The sequence below is a fragment of the Halichoerus grypus genome, chromosome 1 (genome assembly GCF_964656455.1).
Source record: "Halichoerus grypus chromosome 1, mHalGry1.hap1.1, whole genome shotgun sequence".
Classification (NCBI taxonomy): Eukaryota; Metazoa; Chordata; class Mammalia; order Carnivora; family Phocidae; genus Halichoerus; species Halichoerus grypus.
The window spans coordinates 81,619,592-81,639,330 of NC_135712.1; the positions used below are offsets into that span (position 1 = coordinate 81,619,592).

At 42.6% G+C, this 19,739-nt stretch overlaps 1 protein-coding gene across 6 annotated transcripts in view; it reads right to left on the minus strand.

The window, feature by feature from the left end:
• The window catches only part of YEATS2 (YEATS domain containing 2), a 104,110-nt gene extending 89,467 nt beyond the window's left edge, over positions 1-14,643 (minus strand). For 4 of the 6 annotated variants that reach the window (XM_078068391.1, XM_078068361.1, XM_078068363.1 and 1 more), the window contains exon 1: positions 14,443-14,643. The gene's annotated coding sequence lies outside the window, so the exon portion shown is untranslated. Of the gene's footprint in view, positions 1-14,248; positions 14,358-14,442 lie in introns of those variants that run through there. The other 2 variants (XM_078068383.1, XM_078068380.1) reach the window with 2 other exon arrangements.
• Positions 14,644-19,739: the final 5,096 nt, after the last annotated feature.

The following is a 19,739-nucleotide window of genomic DNA, read 5'->3' on the forward strand; positions in this document are numbered from 1 at the left end:
CCTGATGTTGAGCCCCACAGCTGACCGGCTCTATGCTCAGCATGGAGTCCGCCTGTCCCTCTCCCCGTGCTCCTCTCCCACCTCGCGCACATGCAACGCTCTCTCTCTCCCTGCCCCTCTAAAATAAATAAATAAATCTTAAAAAAACAAACAAACAAGAAAAACCAACTCATCTTGGTAAGCAAAAGAAGCCAGACTCAAGAGTACATACATGAATGATTCCATTTATATGAAGTTCTAGGACAGACAAATTATGGTGAAAGGAAAAAAGAATAGTTTAGGTACTGACGATGAGGACAGACTGGGAAGAAGAATAAAAGAACTTTCTGGCGTGAGAGGAAATTTTTTATCTTAAGGGTGCATTTCACATAGGCAATTGTGAAAACTTCTCCAACTGTACACTTAAAATCTGTACATTTCAATGAATTAAATTACACTTCAATTTACACAAGGACTATAAGGATATTTATCTAATCATGTTATCCCCTGCTCAAAATCTGCCCATGGCCTGCCCCAACACTTAAGAATAAAATCACACTCCTTAACATGTCCTACAAGATCTTACGTGAATTGGGCCCTGCCTCCCTCACCATCCTTAATCAATTAAGATCCGGACACATTGGTTTTTTCTATTCTTCAAATACACTTCAATCTTTCCTTAGGGTTTTGGTTTTGTTTGTTTGTTTTTAAGTAAGCTCTATGCTCAACATGGGGCTTGAACTCACACCCCCAAGATCAAGAGTCATATGCTCTACCAACCAAGCCAGCCAGGTGCCCCTACTTAGGGTTTTTGGACTTAAGGTTCCCTCTACCTGGAATGCTCTTTCCCCAGAGTAGCTTTACTAGATCCCAGCTCAAATGTCTACCTTATCAAAGAAGGCTTTCCCTATTAATACTATCCAACATAGCTTTCCCTATCTTCCCCTCCAAAGTTCCTGGAAGCTCTCAATAAATTATTTGTTGAATAAATAAATGAAGGGATAACTTAAATATATGCCAAAATATAAATACCCACAGGGAACATAACTACTAACTTACGATAACTTTTATCACTCCTAATACTTATAAATCTATTTGATATTACTACATATTCAAAAGGATTATAGCTAAATGTTTAAAATAAAGGGTGGTCAAAGTTTGTGGGTTCTTTAATTTTTTTTTTTAAGTAGGTTGCACAGTGGAATCCAACGCAGGGCTTGAACTCACGACCCTTGAGACCAAGACCTGAGCTGAAATCAAGAGTCAGATGCTTAAAGGGCTGAGCCACCCAAGCACTCCATGAGCCACCCAGATGCTCTGGAATGTGTAAAGTTATTAAACACAGACACATGCAGATGAAAAGATAGCTGGCATGGCATTAATAATAAACAGGATAATTTAACAAAAAAAATTTAATAAAGGTTATGTTACTATTAAAGGATACAGGGGGTCCTAGGTGGCTTAGTCTGTTAAGCGTCTGCCTTCCACTCAGGTCATGATCCCCGGGTCCTGGGATCGAGCCCCGCGTCAGGCTCCCTGCTCAGCAGAGAGCCTGCTTCTCCCTCTCCCTCTACCTGCTGCTCTGCCTATTTGTGCTCTCTCTGTCAAATAAATAAAATCTTTAATAAATAAATAAACAAACAAAGGATACAATCACAAAGATATGCCATAAATTAGACATCAAACAAGATGTCAAAACGTACAAAATAAACCAGAAATACAAGAAAATTTTAAGGAAATCACAATCATTACAGGGGAGTTTTTGAACATATGTCTCTCAGAAATTTAAAAGATCAAGAAAACAACTGATAAAAATATAGATGGTATAGATAATGCAATTTACAAGCCAGATTTGACAGCTACATACAGGGGCGCCTGGCTGGCTCAGGCGGTACAGGGCGCGACTCTTGAACTCAGGGTTGTGAGTTCAAGCCCCACACTGGGTGAGGAGCCTACTTAAAAACAAACAAACAAACAAACAAACAAACACAGCTACATACAACTCTGAATGCAACAGAGAATACTCTGTTTAAAATATCCATAAAAAGTCATTAAAATGAAATCAGTGCGCCTGGGTGGCTCAGTTGGTTAAGTGTCTGCCTTCAGCTCAAGTCATGATCCCAGGGTCCAAGGATCAAGCCTGGCATTGAGCTCACTGCTCAGCGGTGAGCCTGTTTCTCCCTCTCCCTCTGCCGCTCCCCCTGCTTGTGCTCTCTTGCTGTCAAATAAATAAAATCTTTAAAAAAATTAAATCATAAGATGGAATATGAAGTCACATTACAAAACATGGAAATGTTACAGCCATATTCTCTGATCCTAATAAAATTAAATAGGAAATCATTAACAAGAACTCACTATGATATGAAAAACAAAATACTTTTCTAAATAACTCATGGCTCAAAGAGAAAATTAAAATAAGACTATTTTAAAATTATCAACAAAGAGAACACTATTTCTAAACCTATGAAGATGTGGTCAAAGGCATCAGCAGAAAAAATGACAAACCAGTTTTCATTTGTGAATACAGATACAAATCCAATCCAGCAGGGTATTTTTTTTTTCAAGATTTTACTTATTTGAGTGAGAGAGAGAGAATGAGCAGGGGGAGGGGCAGAGTGAGAAGGAAAGGGAGAAGCAGACACCCTGCTGAATGCAGAGCCCCACAGGGGGCTAGATCCCAAGACACTGAGATCATGACCTGAGCGGAAGTCAGACGTTCAACCAACTGAGCCACCTGGGTGCCCCCAATCCAGCAGGGTATTAGAAAAATAGAAAAATAAGTAGAAGCTTTTAGTATTAGGGAGATCTAGAAGCAAGGTGACTTGCACTGCACTTGTCTGATGCTGAACCTTTAGGAATATATTAATGCAACTGACTTTCAGTAATCAAATATATACGATCCATTTCATAAATTACATATTGGAAATTTAAAATAACAGCTTTTACCCCAACACCATGCAAGGCTTCCCAAAGACTGCCCAATGTGTACTATAAGAAAAAATATCCAGGAGGTTGGAGGATGGGTTAGCCTGGTGATGGGTATTAAAGAGGGCACATTCTGCATGGAGCACTGGGTGTTATGCACAAACAATGAATCATGGAACACTACATCAAAAACTAATGATGTAATGTATGGTGATTAACATAATAAAAAATTAAAAAAAAATAAACCTAGAGTGTTCACCACAAAAAAAAAAGAAAAAAGAAAAAAGATCCATTTTAATATTATACTGAGAAAAATCATTTGGCATGAAGAAGTCCTATCAAAAAAAAAAAAATCAAAACGTAGGGGTGCCGACTGGCTCAGGTGGAAGAGTCGTGTGACTCTTGATCTCAGGGTTGTGAGTTTGAGCCCCACATTGGGTGCAGAGGTTACTAAAAAAATAAACTTCTTAAAAAAATCAAAATATATTTCAATGTCAATTTAAATTTTTTCTTCTATTTGAAGATTAGTAATACAACTGTCATCTCCCATTGACACAGATAACTGAAAATATACACAGGTAATTTTCTCCTCCAAATCATGCTTTTTTCCGCAATACAAGCAATCTGAAGTAGTATCTTATATGAAAGATTCAGATCAAGGGAAATCTAAAAGGGAGAAGATTCTGTTCTGATTTTAAGTTGGTACTGACAAAAACTCTGTATCCTAATTATTCTAAGCCAGATTTTATACACGAAACCATCTGAATATACTCTCATTTCTTGGTCAAAACAATTACTATTTCTTCAACTCATCTGGTATAGAAAAAAAAATAGGTCTTTTAAATAAAAATAGTCACAATTTTACACTGGACCAGAATGGTGGGGAGCCGACCAGAGGTCGGTAGTTAGCATCTGATATGGGCTATTCCTAGTATGACATGTAAAGAGCTCAGCAAAACAGAAAAGCTAGATAGCTGAGCTCAAAAAAATTGTGTTACTGGGGTGCCCAGGGGGGCTTAGTCAGTTAAGCATCCAGCTCTTGGTTTTGGCTCAGGTCATGATCTCATGGGATCAAGTCCCACCTTGGGCTCTGAGCTCAGTGGGGAGTCCGCTTGAAGATTCTCTCCCTCGGCCCCTCCCCCTCACTTTCTCTCTCTCTTAAAAAAAAAAAAAGATTGTGTTATTATTTAAGTATTACATATTTCCAGGTCAGAAATACCTACTTTCCTATTATAAATGAAGTTGCTAAAGACCATACAAGTTGCTATATAAGGTCAGCCCCAGGATCCATTCAGGCCAGTACTTTGTCTCTAATCTGCAAAGCAACATGTAATAGAGTTTAGAATAAAACAGCTATTCTAAGTTATCCATGCCACTGCTTCTATTAGTGCAAAAACTGGAGAGAGCTGGCCTTAGGTAAGTTTTACTCTTCCTTTAACATACCTTCTCTCTGGACAGAGTGAGCTATTTGAAATGTTTAAGGGTTTTGAGATATTTAAGGCAAATTCTTAAGCTGAAAGAAGGAAGAACATATGGGGGCACCTGGCTGGCTCAGCTGGAGGAGCATGTGACTCTTGATCTCAGGGTCTGAGTTCAAGCCCCATGTCGGGTGTAGATTGCTTGAATATATAAATAAATAAACTTTGAAAAAAGAGAAAGAAAGGAGGCCATATAACCTTCCAGTGATTTCCCTGGTGGCACTTTCAGACAAAGATCACTGACTGGAACTGTCTGAAATGACAGTTCTGATTCATATGACAATCCTGTTGTTTCAACTGTGAAGCCATAGAAGTTTTTTTTTTTTTTTTTCCAAGAGAAGCGAAAGAAAACAAAGCTTGTCTACAAATTCAGGTTGAAAAGGACAGGAAGAAACTGGGCCAGATCAAGATTGTGTCAAATTCTTGGAGACAGTCACTGAGAATATATAAATTGAGCCAAATCTTGCATACTTCACTAAATAGGGATTTTTCACTGGAGCTTTCAAATGGACAGTACATTCTACAGGGATAAGTCTCATGCTTTTCTATGTGAAACTGAGATTCTAAGAAGGAAACAAGTACCTAACAGACTTTTTCTTTTTTCCTTTGAGAGAGAGAGAGAGGGCCAGAGGGAGAGGAAGAGAGAATCCCAAGTAGCCTCCACACCCAGCGCGTGAGCCCAACCCAGGGCTCAATCCCACAACCCCAAGATCACAACCCGAGAGCTGGAAGCCCAACCAACTGAGCCACCCAGGCGCCCAAACATGAAACATTTTTTAGAAAATTGGTTGTTCTTTAAATCAACACTCCCTACCTAGTCTAAAAACCTATTGAAAAAAATTTTCTGGAATTATAATGATGGTTGCACAACTTTGTCAATCTACTAAAATAAAAGCAAAAACACTGAATTTTATACTTTAAAAGAGTGAATTTTACAGTATGTGAATTAGACCTCAAAAGTCATAATAGAGGTACCTGGCTGGCTTAGTCAGAGGAGCTGTCACAGGACTCCTGATCTCAGGGTCATGAGTTCAAGCCCCATGCTGGATGCAGAGATTACTTAATATAAATTTTTCCCTTTTTAAATTTAAATCCAATTAATTACACATAGAGTATTAGTTCAGAGATAGAGTTCAATGATTCATCAGTCTTATATAACACCCAGTGCTCATTACATCACGTGCCTGCCTTAACGTCCATCACCCAGTTACCCCACCTCCCCACCCCCTCCTCTCCAGCAACCCTGTTTGTTTCCTATGATTAAGAGTCTCTTATGGTTTGTCTCCCTCTCTGATTTCATCTTGTTTTATTTTTTCCTCCCTTCCCCTATGTTCCTGTTTTATTTCTTAAATTCCACATATAAGTAAAATCAAATAATTGTCTTTCTCTGATTGACTTATTTCGCTTAGTATAATACCCTCCCCTTCCATCCAATAAATTTTTTTTAAAAGTCATTATAAAAAAATAACAATGAGGGGCGCCTGGGTGGCTCAGTTGTTAAGAGTCTGCCTTCGGCTCAGGTCATGGTCCCAGGGTCCTGGGATCGAGCCCCGCATCGGGCTCCCTGCTCAGCAGGAAGCCTGCTTCTCCCTCTCCCACTCCCCCTGCTTGTGTTCCCTCTCTCCCTGTGTCTCTCTCTGTCAAATAAATAAATAAAATCTTTAAAATAAATAAATAAATAAATAATAAAAACAACACACACACAGACACACACAACTATTGAAGAGTCTGCCAAAGAAACATATAAAGAATACACAATGGGAACTCTCATACATTGTTAGTGAAAATGTAAAATGGTGCAGCTGCTGTGGAAAAGTTTGGCAGTTCCTTAAAATGTTAAACAGAATCGGGGTGCCTGGCTGGCTCAGTTGGAAGAGCCTGCGACTCTTGATATCAGGGCTGTGAATTTGAGTCCATGTTGGGTGTAAAGATTACTTAAAAAAAAAAAACAAAACTAAACTAAACTTTAAAAAAAAAAAAGTTAAACAGATTTACCAAATGACCTAGCAATTCCACTCCTCAGTATAGATCCAAGAGAACTGAAAAGACATGTCCACATAAAAACTTACATGTAAATATTCATTACAGCATTATTCACAATAGTGAAAAAGTATGAACAGCCCAAATCTCTCTCGACTGATGACTAGACAAAATGTGGTATATTCATACCGTAGAATATTCAGCAATAAAAAATAATGAGGCGCTGACACATGCTACACCACAGACGGACTGAATACAGCACGCTGAGGGAAAGAAGCCGGTACTAAAGGCCGCATGTCATACGATACCCTATTTACATGAAATGTGGGGGGGGGGGGAACCAGAACTGACTGCTAATAGATACGGGGTTTCTTTCTGGGGTGATAGAAATATTTTGGAATTAGATGGTAGAAATGGTTGCATAACCTTGTAAATATACTAAAACCCACTGAATTATACATTTTAAAGTGATGAACTTTACATTATGTGAATTACATCTCAATTTTTAAAAGTATACACACTCTTGGAGCATCTGGGCGGCACAGTTGGTTGAGTGTCCAACTCTTGGTTTCAGTTGGGGTGGTGATCTCAGGGTCATAAGATCAAGCCCCACTGCAGGTCCACGCTCAACACAAAGTCCGCTTGAGACTCTCTCCCTCTCCCTTTGCCCCTTGCCCCTGCACTTGTGCGCTCTCTCTAAAATAAATAATTTTTAAAAGATTTTATTTATTTGAGAGAGAGAGAGAGAGAGAGAGCACGAGTGAGGTGAGGGGCAAGGGGAGACGCAGGCTCTCCGCGGAGCAGGGAGCCCGATATGGGCCTCAATCCTGGGACTCCGGGACCTGAGCCAAAGACAGACACTTAGCCGACTGAGCCACCCAGGTGCCCCAATAAATAAATCTTTAAAAAATACACACACACACACACACACACACACACACACACACACACACTTTCTCTCTCCCTCTAGGGGCACCTGGGTGGTGCAGTCAGTTGGGCGTCTGACTCTGTTTCTGCTGGGGTCGTGATCTCTGGGTCTTGGGATGGAGCCCTACATTAGGCTTGCACTCAGGGTGGAGTCAGCTTGGGTATCTCTCTCCCTCTCCCCACTGCTCGCCCATACACACAGGCTCTCATGCTCTCTCTAACACATAAATCTTAAAAAAAAAAAAAAGTACACACGCTCTCAAACTATTTTTTTTTTTAAGATTTTATTTCTTTATTTTAGAGAGATGGAGAGAGAGACAGCACAAGTGGTAGGGGCAGAGGGAGAGGGAGAGAGAGAATCTCAATCTCCACGCTGAGTGTGGAGCCCGACGCAGGGCTGGATCCCATGACCCTGAGATCATGACCTGAGCCGAAACTAAGAGTCAGATGCTTAACCTACAGCGCCTAAGAAACAAATTAGATAACAATCACCAATGTATCCATAACTAAGTGAATAAAAACATATAAATCAAGCTGAAGTCCCTCTTGGCATTCTCCTTACCTTCACTACCAACACATACATAACAGGTCTCCCCACACACACACCCTTATAGCTCATTCTTCAGGTAAACAGAATAAACAATCCTTGGCTGGAGAACTAGTTCTACCTCTCTTTGTCTGCAGTCGTCAAAGTTCGCATGCCTGAACACAATTACCTTTCAATGGATTCATATTTCACTCTACCTTCTCTCTTGCTTACTGAAATGCTATTCACCTTTCAAAAATCAAATCAAATTCCAACTCATCCATGAAGTACACTCCAGTCTTCAAAAACTTTTTTTTTTTAACTTACAAAACAGATGTCATAGAAACAATTTGCTTCCTAAGTCTTATTTTCTATGAAGGAAAAATGCACTGACCCTTACCCTTTATTTGGTAGCAGTGTGGAAAACAGGATAAAAGGGGGGGGCAGGATTAAAGGCAGGAAGATGGGGGTAAATTCAAGGATTGGCAATGAAAATTCAAATAAAAATCTCTGGTTAAATGAGAATCCACTTTCTGAGAATCTATCCTAAGAAACTGCTCTGAATTTACTGTCAAATGTGGGCTACACTTACAGATCTAGAATTTAAATGTTCGTTCTCCTCTTCCTGTATATTTATTTTATAATTCAAGACTGGAAGCAGTCTACAGCAAATTATAGTGTATCCAGTGAATGAATATGAAGGCATTTTAATATGAAGGGATATGATCTTATATGTGGAAAACCCTAAAAATTCCACAAAAAAACTCTAAGAATAAATGAATTCAGCAAAGTAGCAGGATACTTAGTCAACACACAAAAATCAGTTGCATTTCTCTACACAGTGAAATATCTGAAAAGGAAATTACAAAAACAATTCCATTTGTAACAGCATCAAAATGAATAAAATACAGTTGATCCTTCCACAATGCAAGGATTGGGGGCACCAATCCCCACACAGTCAAAAATCTATGTATAACTTTGACTCCCCCCAAATTTAACTACTAATAGCCTACTGTTGACCAGAAGCCTTACCAGTAACATAAACAACTATTTTGTATGTTATATGTATTATATACTGTATTCTTACAATAAAATAAGCTAAACAAAATATTAAACCATGAAGAGAAAACACATTTACAGTACTGTATCAAAAAAACTCCACATATAAGTGGATCCACACAATTCAAACCTGTGTGGTTCAAGGGTCAACTGTACTTAGGAATTAACTTAACCAAGGAGGTGAGAGACTTATACAGTGAAAACTACAAAACACTGCTGAAAGAAATTAAAAACAACATAGTTAAATGGAAACACATCTCATGTTTACAGATTGGAAAATATTGCTTAAAAGTCAGTACTACCCAAAGCCATCTATAAATTTGATGCAATCCCTATCACAATCCCAATGACATTTTTTTGTAGAAATAGAAAAACCCATCCTAAAATTCATATGGAATATCAAGGGACTCTGACCAAAACCATCTTGAAAAAGAACAAAACTGAAGGACTCACACCTCCTGATTTCAAAATGTACCAGAAGCTATAGTAATCAAAACAGTGGTATTGCTATAAACAGAAATAATACAGACCAATGGAACAGAACAGATAGTCCAGAAATAAAACTGACCATATATATGGTCAAATCAATTTTTACAAGAATGCCAAGACCACTCAATTGGGAAAGGACAGTCTTTTCAACAAATGGTGCTGGAAAAACTAAATATGTACATGCAAAAGAATGAAGTCGGACCCTTACCTAACAACATATACAAAAATTAACTCAAAATGGACTGAAGGCTTAAATGTAAACTTGAAACAATAAAACTTCTAATAAAACACTGGATTTGCAAAGATTTCTTAGATATGACCCCAAAGGCACAGGTAATAAAAAAATAAATTGGACTTCATGAAAATTTTAAAACTTTGTGCATCAAGACACTATCAACAGAGTAAAAAGGCAAGTCACAGAAGGAGAAAATATTTGCAAATCATATATCCGATAAGAGATTCCTATCCAGAATATATAGAGAGAACTTCTAAAACTCAAAACAAAAAACTTGACTCAAAGTAGGCAAAAGATTTGAATAAACATTTCTCCAATAATATACAAATGACCAAATAAGCACTTGAAAAGATGCTCGACATCAGTAATATTAGGGAAGTACAAATCAAAACCACAGTGAGAGGGCGCCTGGGTGGCTCAATTGGTTAAGCGACTGCCTTCAGCTCAGGTCATGATCCCAGGGTCCTGGGATGGAGTCCCGCATTGGGCTCCCCCTGCTCTGCGGGGAGCCTGCTTCTCCCTCTGCCTCTGCCTGCCACTCTCCCTGCTTGTGCTCTCTCTGTCAAATAAATAAATAAAATCCTAAAAAAAAAAAAACAAACACAGTGAGATTATCACTTCACACCCATTAGGATGGCTATCCAAAAAAAAAAGAATCAGGGGCGCCTGGGTGGCTCAGTCGTTAAGCGGCTGCCTTCGGCTCGGGTCATGATCTCAGGGTCCTGGGATCGAGTCCCGCATCGGGCTCCCTGCTCAGCGGGAAGCCTGCTTCTCCCTCTCCCACTCCCCCTGCTTGTGTTCCTGCTCTCGCTGTCTCTGTCAAATAAATAAATAAAATCTTTAAAAAAAAGAAAAAAAAAAAAAAAGAATCAGAAAACAAGCGTTGGCGAGGATGTGAAGAAACTGGAACCCTTGTACAATGTTGGAGGAAATATATGTGCAATCCACTATGGAAAACAGTGTGGTAGTTCCTCAAAAAACTAAAAATTGAATTACTGTATGGTATAACAATTCCACTTCCGGGTATATACATACTAAAAGAACTAAAAGCAGGGACTTGAAGAGATATCTGTACACCCATGTTCTTAGCATTATTTGCAATATCCAGAAAATGGAAACAACCCAAGTGTTCATCAACAGAAATGGGTAAACAAATGTGATATATACATTTACTGGAATATTATTCAGCCTTAAAAAGGAAAGTTCTTTACTCAAAGAATACAAAAACACTAATTCAAAGGGATGCATGCACCCCTATGTTTATAGCAGCATTATTTATAATAGCCAAGACACGGAAACAGCCCAGGTGTCCACTGATTAATGAATGGATAAAGAAGATGTGGAATATATACACAATGAGTATTATTCAGCCATTTAAAAGAATGAAATCTTGCCATTTGCAACCACATGGATGGAGCGAGACATATAATGCTAAGTGAAATCAGTCAGAGAAACAAAAATACCATATGATTTCACTCATATGTGGAATTTAAGAAACAAAACAAATGAGCAAAGGGGAAAAGAGAGACAAACCAAGAAACAGACTTAATTACAGAGAACAAACTGATGGTTACCAGAGGGGAGGCAGGGGGATGGGTGAAATAGGTGAGTGCACTTGTGATGAGCGCAGGGTAATGTACGGAAGTGTTGAATCACTATATCATACCCCTGAAACTAATATAACACTGTATGTTAACTAACTGGAATTAAAAACTTAAAAAATAAATTTTTTTTAAAAAGGAAATTCTGACACATGCTACAAATGGGTGAACCTTGAAAACATTATACTAAGTGAAATAAACCTGTCAAAAAAGACAAATACAGTTTGATTCTCCTTATATGAGGTACTTAATGTAGTAAAAATCAATCACAGAGAAAGAAAGAATGGTGGTTGCCAGGGACTAGGAGAAAGGGGGAATGGGAGTTATTGTTTAATGGGTATAGATTTTCAGTTTTATAAGATGAAAAGAGTGATGGAGATGGATGGTGGTATGGTTGCACACCATTACAAATGTGTCTAATACCACTGAACTGCACACTTAAAAATGGTTAAGGTGGTAAATTTTATGTGTATCCTACTAAAATTGGGAAAAAAAAAAAAAGCATATGTAGGAGTGAAATGTTAAATATGGCTTTTCCATTATTAACCATGTCCTCCCTGATGGAGCATATGTAATAAACTCATTTATTCCCAGAAGGGAAAAATACTTAAGGGGGAAATTCTGCAAGCTCTATGTCAAACTACATATTTTCAATAGCTAAAAGAGCTCTTGACAATCAATTCCCGTAAGTGATAAACACAAAAAGATATACACAGGACAGAAACAGAAAATCACCAATGGCCAATACATGTGAAAAAAATATTCAAATACACTAGTAATCAAGGAATGAAAAATTAAACAAGACACCATTTTTCACCTACCAAATTTACTTTTGGAGCAAATGGAAGTAAGGCATCTCAAAAAAGGCCTAGGTTTTTCTAACCATACTCATTATCTTCACTTCCTCAAGCCCCAACCAATTATTCCAATCTGGTTTCCACCTCCCACTTCTAGAACTCTGGATAATGATACCAATGACTAAGGGTGCCGCCTGGCTCAGTTGGTGGCGTGTACAACTCTTGATCTCCAGGTTGTGAGTTCAAGCCCCACGCTGGGTGTAGAGATTACTTAAAAATTAAAAAAATCTTTAAAAAAAAAAAAAAAAGTAATAGTAATACCAATGACAAAGCTAACAACCTCCAAATCCAATTGAGCATCTCACTAAACAACTCAGAAGCATGGATGGACCAATTCTCTACCCTCTATGAACTTATTTTTCTTGGCTTCCATAACACCGGTCTTCTGCTTTTTTTCCCTACCTCACTGGCTGTTTCTTCTGTCCTGTGTTCAATCTTCTTCCCATACTGCACCTCAAAGCACCAATTTCACTTCTCTATACTCTTCCCCTTGGTGATCTCATACAGTCCCATACCTTTCAATATCATCTATGCAATGAACTCCAAATTTTTATCTAACAAGTCTTGGTTCTCTTGTCCATGAGTTCCCAAACCGGTACATCCAACTGCTTCCTCAATATACCAACTTCATAACTGATAGGCATCTCACATTTAATACAGCCACAACAGAACTCAAGATTTTTCCCACCTCAAATTTCTCTTCCATTCTTCTTCCTCTCAGTAAATGTCACAATCTACTCATAGTTGCTCAAAACAAATAGCAAAAAGCAAAGAATTCTCAGGGCATCTGGCTGGCTCAGTCAGTAAAGCATGCAACTCTTGATCTCAGGGTCGTGAGTTGGAGCCCCACACTGGGCACAGAGTTTAACTTAATTTAAAAAAACATATTAAGGGGTGCCTGGGTGGCTGAGTTGGTTAAACATCCGACTCTTGATTTCAGCTCAGGACATGATCTCAGGGCCATGAGATGGAGCCCTACTTCAGCTCCATGTTCAGCAGGGAGTCTGCTGGAGATTCTCTCTCTCTCCCTCTGCCCCTCCCCCTGCTCGCTTGGGCTCACACTATCTCTTTCTCTCTCTCTCAAATAAAAAAATAAATCGTTAAAAATATATATTAAAAAAAAAAAAGCAAAGAATTCTCCCATTCCCTCACTAACCCACTCCCAGGTCTTGTTCATTCTACCTCCAAAATATTTTTAAATCTTTGTACTCTTCATCTCTCCTGCCATGGACCAAGGTACTGCAAAGAGCATCCTAACTATCTCCTAGCTCCCACTCTTGCCCTCTTCCTCCACATAGCAGTCAGATTATGCTACTTGCCTTCTTAAAACCTTCAAAGGATTCCTATGAAAACTAAATTCCTAATCAGGGCATTATCTGCTCCTATCTTTGAAAGAATATACACAACCAAAAATCACAATATCTCTAGGCAGTAAAACTATGAATACTCTTCCTCATTTTGCTTGTGTATATTTTTTAATTTCTCTACGATGAATACATGCTACTTATTAAAAAAGGATATTGCTGAGTACTGTATATTACATCGCATTTTTACACCTTAAGGAGAAAAGAAAATGAAAACTGTAGGTAAACTCTAATTATAACTGTTACAAGCTTAGATGAAAATACTAGCAAACACCTATAAACACTCTAAGAATGAGGCGTCAGAGCTGTGAGATTATTGGTGATATTTTCCTCCTCTACTTTCTATTTTTTAACCTAATTACACTCATGATAGAAAAAAAGGTTATGATACAAACCTCATTCATTGTCTTCTGCAATCTGGCCACAACCCACCTTTCTTCCAGGTACTCACTTTCCCAAGCTTTCTACTCTAACCCCGCACGGTGTCACACCTCTGGTGCTCTAACTCGGGCATATCCCTGGAATATCCTCCAACCTTTCTAAATCCCACGCATCCTTCACGAGGGAGGGGGACAGTTAGGATGGCGACAGGTTGGAGGCAGATTTCCACGGTTCTTGTTGGTAAACCCACAACTTGCCGGTGCTGGAGCCGAATCTCGTCTCCAATCCCATCACAGGCCACCAAGCTTAACATCCTGAAAGCTCCGGCCATTGGGGCTCAAGGGACCCCCATCTCCTCAGAGAGCGCTGTGCCCCTTAGAAGGACCCTCCAACACACCCAAATTCCAGGTTCCCGCTTCGGAGACTCCCCCCGACGGACACACTCACCCCGGAACCAGCCTCCTCCTCCGGGTCCTCTGCTCTCTGCAGTCACCGGCTCCCTCCCTCTGCTCTGCCGGGGCCGCGCGGCCGGCAGGGTGGGGGAAGGGAGCACACGTGCCCGCGCCGCCCCCGCCCAGACAATGCCCCGGAGAGCGGAGCGCGCGCCCGGCCGGTCCGATCCCGCTCCCGCCAACACTCACCCTTTCCTCGATCTCCAGCCGAAGCGCAGGGCCCGCCGGGCGCCGCGAGAGGGCACGAGGGAGGTGAGGGAGCGGGCGAAGCCCCGCGGAGCCGCCCCGCCACGAGGCCCCAGCGACCCCGGAGCCCGCGGAAGCACACGGCTCGGCGGAGCCCGCCCGTCCCTTTCGGCCCTGCACGTCAGCAGCAGGGGCGGGGCGGGACGCGCGCGGCGGCGGCGGCGGCGGCGGCGCGCGCGGCCCCGGGGGCGGGACTTGCAGGGATGTGGGCGGGGCCAGGGCTCCAGCTGGTGCTGGGGCGCGGGCCAGGCGGGAGCTGGGGTTGGCGGTGGCCCAGACTCTGATCCCAGCCTGTGCTGCCGCACTGCCTGGGGAGTATGGATGTCCGTTCTGGCAAAGGCACCGTCATTTATCATTTTCGTCCCTAGAAATGGCGAGTTCCACCCTCAAGTTTGACAGAATATTCATTCTGCCAGCATATATGAAGCTTCCACAGTAATAACAGTAGTTATGATTTGTGTGTGTTTATCATCTTGTGCTAAGCTTTGTGTTAGGTGCTAGGGATATATATAACGATAGTTATTACTAACCTATCGTACAGATGCAGAAATTGAGGCTCCGGAATGTTGGGACTTAACTAGTTTACACAACTAGTGAGTGATAGTCCATCAAATCCAATTTACCTCCCTAAATATCTTTTTTTTTAAAGATTTTTATTTTTGCGCGCGCAAGAGAGAGAAGGAAGGAGAGAGAGAGAGAGAGAGAGCATGAGCGGGGGAGGGGCAGAGGGAGAAGCAGGCTCCCCGCCGAGCAGGGAGCCTGCCCCGGGACTCCATCCCAGGACCCTGGGATCATGACCTGAGCCGAAGGCAGACACTTAACCAACTGAGCCACCCAGGCGCCCCCCTCCTAAATATCTTTTGAGCCCACCTTTCCCTTTCTTCCTATAACTCCCTACCTCAGGCGCCTTCATCTATCTGCCCAAGACTGCTATAGCTCTCCAGGGATCTGTTTCTGTCCCCTTTCACTCTGTTCAACTCGCTATGTAAAGGTTTTCCAGAATGCCTGGTGGGTCAGTTGGTTAAGTGTCTGCCTTTGGCTCAGGTCATGATCCCAGGGTCCTGGGATCCAGCCCTGCATTGGGCTCCCTGCTCAGCGGGGAGCCTGCTTCTCCCTGTCCTTCTGCTTGCTCTGCCTGCCGCTCCCCCTGCTTGTGCTCGCTCGCTCTCTGACAAATAAAGTCTTAAAAAAACAAAAAAATGATTTACCACTGGAGCTGAGTAGTAGGTTTAGAGAGAGTTCACTTTATAATTTTTATGCTTTACATATGTTATCAAATTTTGGGACATATTTAATGTTTAATAAAAATGTTTTGAAGAATTTATTCCTTTATCTCTGATAGCAAGCCCAGCGCACTGCACAGCATGCACTCAAAAAGCATTTGTTGGGGGCACCTTGGTGGCAGGGAATGGCTGGAGAATGTGACACAGAGCCTCCTACTCTTGGTTTCCACTCAGGTCCTGATCTCAGGGTGGTGGGATGGAGCCCCTCCTCAGGCTCTGCTCAGCAGGGAGTCTGCTTGAGATTCTCTCTCTCCCTCTCCCTATGCCCCCCCAACCGCCCCACACGCACCTGCACTCTCTCTCGCTCAATAAATAAATAATCTTTAAAAAAAAAAAAGTATTTGTGGAATGAATGAATGAATAGTAGGGCCAGGAACTGACTGCAAAGCTCTGCATGATAAGGGAATTGAAGGATTTATAATACATCACCCCTGGCACCCTGACCTTAAGGTCTATTACAGGTAAAGACAGATTAATAATATTTATTCAGCAAAAAAATACTACTAATAATAATATTTATTCAGCAAATCTTTATTGTGTTTCTGTTCTTTGTTCTGGCACTGTGTGCCAAGCACTGCGTTAGGCACTAAGGATCAGAAAGGAACAAAACGGTTCCTGCCCTTGTGAAATTTATAGACAATGTGATCTGAAAGGCCAGGAAAGTCCTCCCTGATCCTGAAGCGAAGACCCAAAGAGAGAATAGGAACTGGAGAGGTAGAAAATAAATTTCATGGAGAAAGAGGTAGGGTAAGAGTTCAGCATGAGTGTGTCAGTGCTCCCCTGCTTTTGAGGTCTAACCATGAGGTAGAGACTGCTTTTAGGCAAACAGGCTTGAGCAAAGGAATGAAGAAAGGGCCTGCAGCAACCACCTGGCTGAATACAGACAGGCCCATCAGGCAACCCATCTCAAAATATCCATAGGCCCTAACTAACCCATGGGCTACTTACCACCAGGCACAGTACCAAAAAAAGGAAAATTCCATACATGGCCCTACCTCCTCACCGTCCCCCCCCTTTTTTTTTTTAAGATTTTATTTATTTATTTGACAGAGAGAGTGGCAGGCAAAGAGAGTGAGAAGCAGGCTCCCCACCAAGCAGGGAGCCCGACATGGGGTTCGATCCCAGGACCCTGGGATCACGACCTGAGCGGAAGGCAGACACTTAACCGACTGAGCCCCTCAGGCGCCCCCTTCACCGTCACCCTTTAAAAACAGCCCCCACCCACTGCCTCGTGGCAGACAGCCTCTTTTTTGCTGTCCCACCTGCCGCTCCCTTGTGGTGTTTTCAATAAACTTCTATCTCCTTTGTTCTGCCTCAGGTGAATCCTTTCACTGCCCATGCCACCTGATCATCAACCCACATTTGGGGGCCCCCAACCGATCGGACAGACACCACATGTAGACACCACATAGAAGTGTCCAGCTAACTGGGGGTAGGGGTGGGGCTAGAAACCCACTTCCCCTAGTCCAGCTTGGTTGGCTGCCTAATTCTGGCAGATACCTCACATGGAGCGGGGCTCAGGCGCAGAGAGTGGTATTAGCGAGAGAGGATGCTGCTTCTAGTTGTCCTCAACTTACAGATGGTGTGCCAGAAACCCAGACTTCTCTGTAGGCTCCCTGCAAGGCAAAGCAGTATGGTTGAGAGCCATGGATGGGACAATGGGTATTGTGCCAGGGACCAGGTGATCCTAAACCAGGGGCAGTGGTGGACTGATTGGCAGGGAATGGCTGGAGAATGTGACTAAGACCCCAAGGATGAGCAGAGCTGAAGCCCCCAGCAAGAGCTAAAGTGCTCCCAAGTCCGCTGGTGAGAGGAGCAGGGATGGAGGGATGGGGGTGAGAGAGATCCAGACACCTGAATCTCAAGGAGCTGAAGCAACAGATCATGAGTTTGCCAGCCAACAACCTTAGCAGCTGATGCCAGCAGGGCTGTGGTGAGCAGGAGTGACTAGGGAGCAGAAGCCAGTAAGGACCCAGACTACAGCCCACAGCTGTGCGCACTGATCCGGGACTCCTCTAGCCACTGCCTCGAAGCTTCGCTTTGATCCCACACGCCATCTTGGGAAGTCAAGGTGGGGAAGGGAAAGTTCTGGCAGGACTGCAACTTTAAACTGACTGAATGTTTCCCCCAAATGAGACCTTTGAAGACCAGATAACTTTATTGGCAAGTTTAAGTTTAGCCCAGTCCCGGATAGCAATGAGAGCCTCTGAAAAAAGTTTGCCTCATTTAATGAGATATAACATAGCTACAAATTTTTACATATATGCACACAATGTGCACATTTCCATAACAGAGGTAAGCTCTATTAAGGAACTGGGCAGAGTAAAGACAGCCCAGCATAGGGGGAGCACATTTAATATGGAGGTGGAAAAGGCCTCCCTGAAAAAAACATTAAGTGAAACCTGAAGGCAGTAGAAGCAGGGTAATGCCTGAGGCAAGGTGAGAAGGACAGCCAGGGTAACTTAGAGAAGAGCAGAGTGGCTGGGGATGAGGCTGGGAGCAAGAGCTCAAAGGAGGTGGCATTAAGATTTTGATCTTTGCTGTAAGAACAACAGGAAGTCATTAAAGGGTTTGAAGCAGGGGTGTCATGTATTTTATTTGCCCCTTTAAAAAGATTGCTTACCTCGGCTAATGGGTGGGGAATGACTGGAGGGGTGTGTGAACAAAGCGGCCACTAGACGGTTGGAAAGCAATCTGAGTCTCCCAGATGAAAAATGAGGATGGCTTACCCTGAACAGTGGAGATGGTAGGAAGTAGGAAGATTCAAGAGTTGTGGAGCGAATACCAAGAGACTTGGTAATGAACTGGGAGGAGACTGACCCTGCTAAGTCAAATGCATGTAGACAAAGCCACCATCCTTTGAGCAGACAGAGTCCTGCACAGCTGGAGGTTGGATTTCGGGCCCCTCCTTAGCCAGGCCTCTTCAGCTGGCATTCGCCCGCACATGGAGGGGAGGTAGGCCTGGGAGGAGAAGATTAGGAGGGAGAAGAACTGAGGCCGACCCCCTCCCCCCAGGTTTCTGGCATTGGCAAATGGGGGATAGTGGTGCCATTTCCTGAGGAGGGGAGGAAAGTCTGAAGGAAGAACAGATTTTGTGTGTTGGGGGTTGGGTGAATCAAGAATTCCCTTTGGGACCTTTTCAGTATGAGCCATCCACCTGAAGAGGCTAAACAGGCATCTGTTCACACGACCATGGGGCTCAGGGGGGATCTGGTGGGTGGCGCTGTCCACATGCCTTTACCAGGCAGCTGGGGGGAGCTGCGAGATTGCAGTGAATGACAACACGGTTCGGAGGGCTTGCAGAGCCATAGCCTACAATGTCACACCTTGCTTCAGATAAGCCAACGCTCCAGGGGCGCCTGGGTGGCTCAGTCAGCTGAGCGTCCACTTTTGGTTTCAGCTCAGGTCATGATCTCAGGGTCCTGAAATTGAGCCCCACGTTGGGCTCCAGGCTCAGCAAGGAATCTGCTTGAGATTCTCTCTCCCTCTCCCTCTGCCCCTCCACCTGCTCACCTATGCACGCATGCTCTCTCTCTCTCTCAAATAAATAAATAAAATCGTAAAAAAAAAAAAAGCCAACACTCCAAACATTGAGAAATTTCACATACTAACCTGAATTTCTCCTCTTGTGACAACTTCGCAGCTGTGGTAACCTGGACCCAGCTTGCTATAATCAAATATTGGCTAACACCATGTATCTCTCAGGCAGTGTTCCAAGCACGTCACAGATTTAATCTAGACAACTTTTTTCTTCTTCTCTATACTTTAAGGAAGAGAAAAACGAAAGCACAGAAAGGTTGAGTAACTCGGCAGACTGCTAAGAAGTGGTGGAGATGGGCAGCACAGAGAGGCCCTCTGGCACCAGGGTCTTAGCCACACCCGCAGGCTGCTGGAAAGCTGCACCCCATTTAGAGAAGCCCTATTGGCTGCAGCGGGTGGCCCCACCCCCTCCCCGTG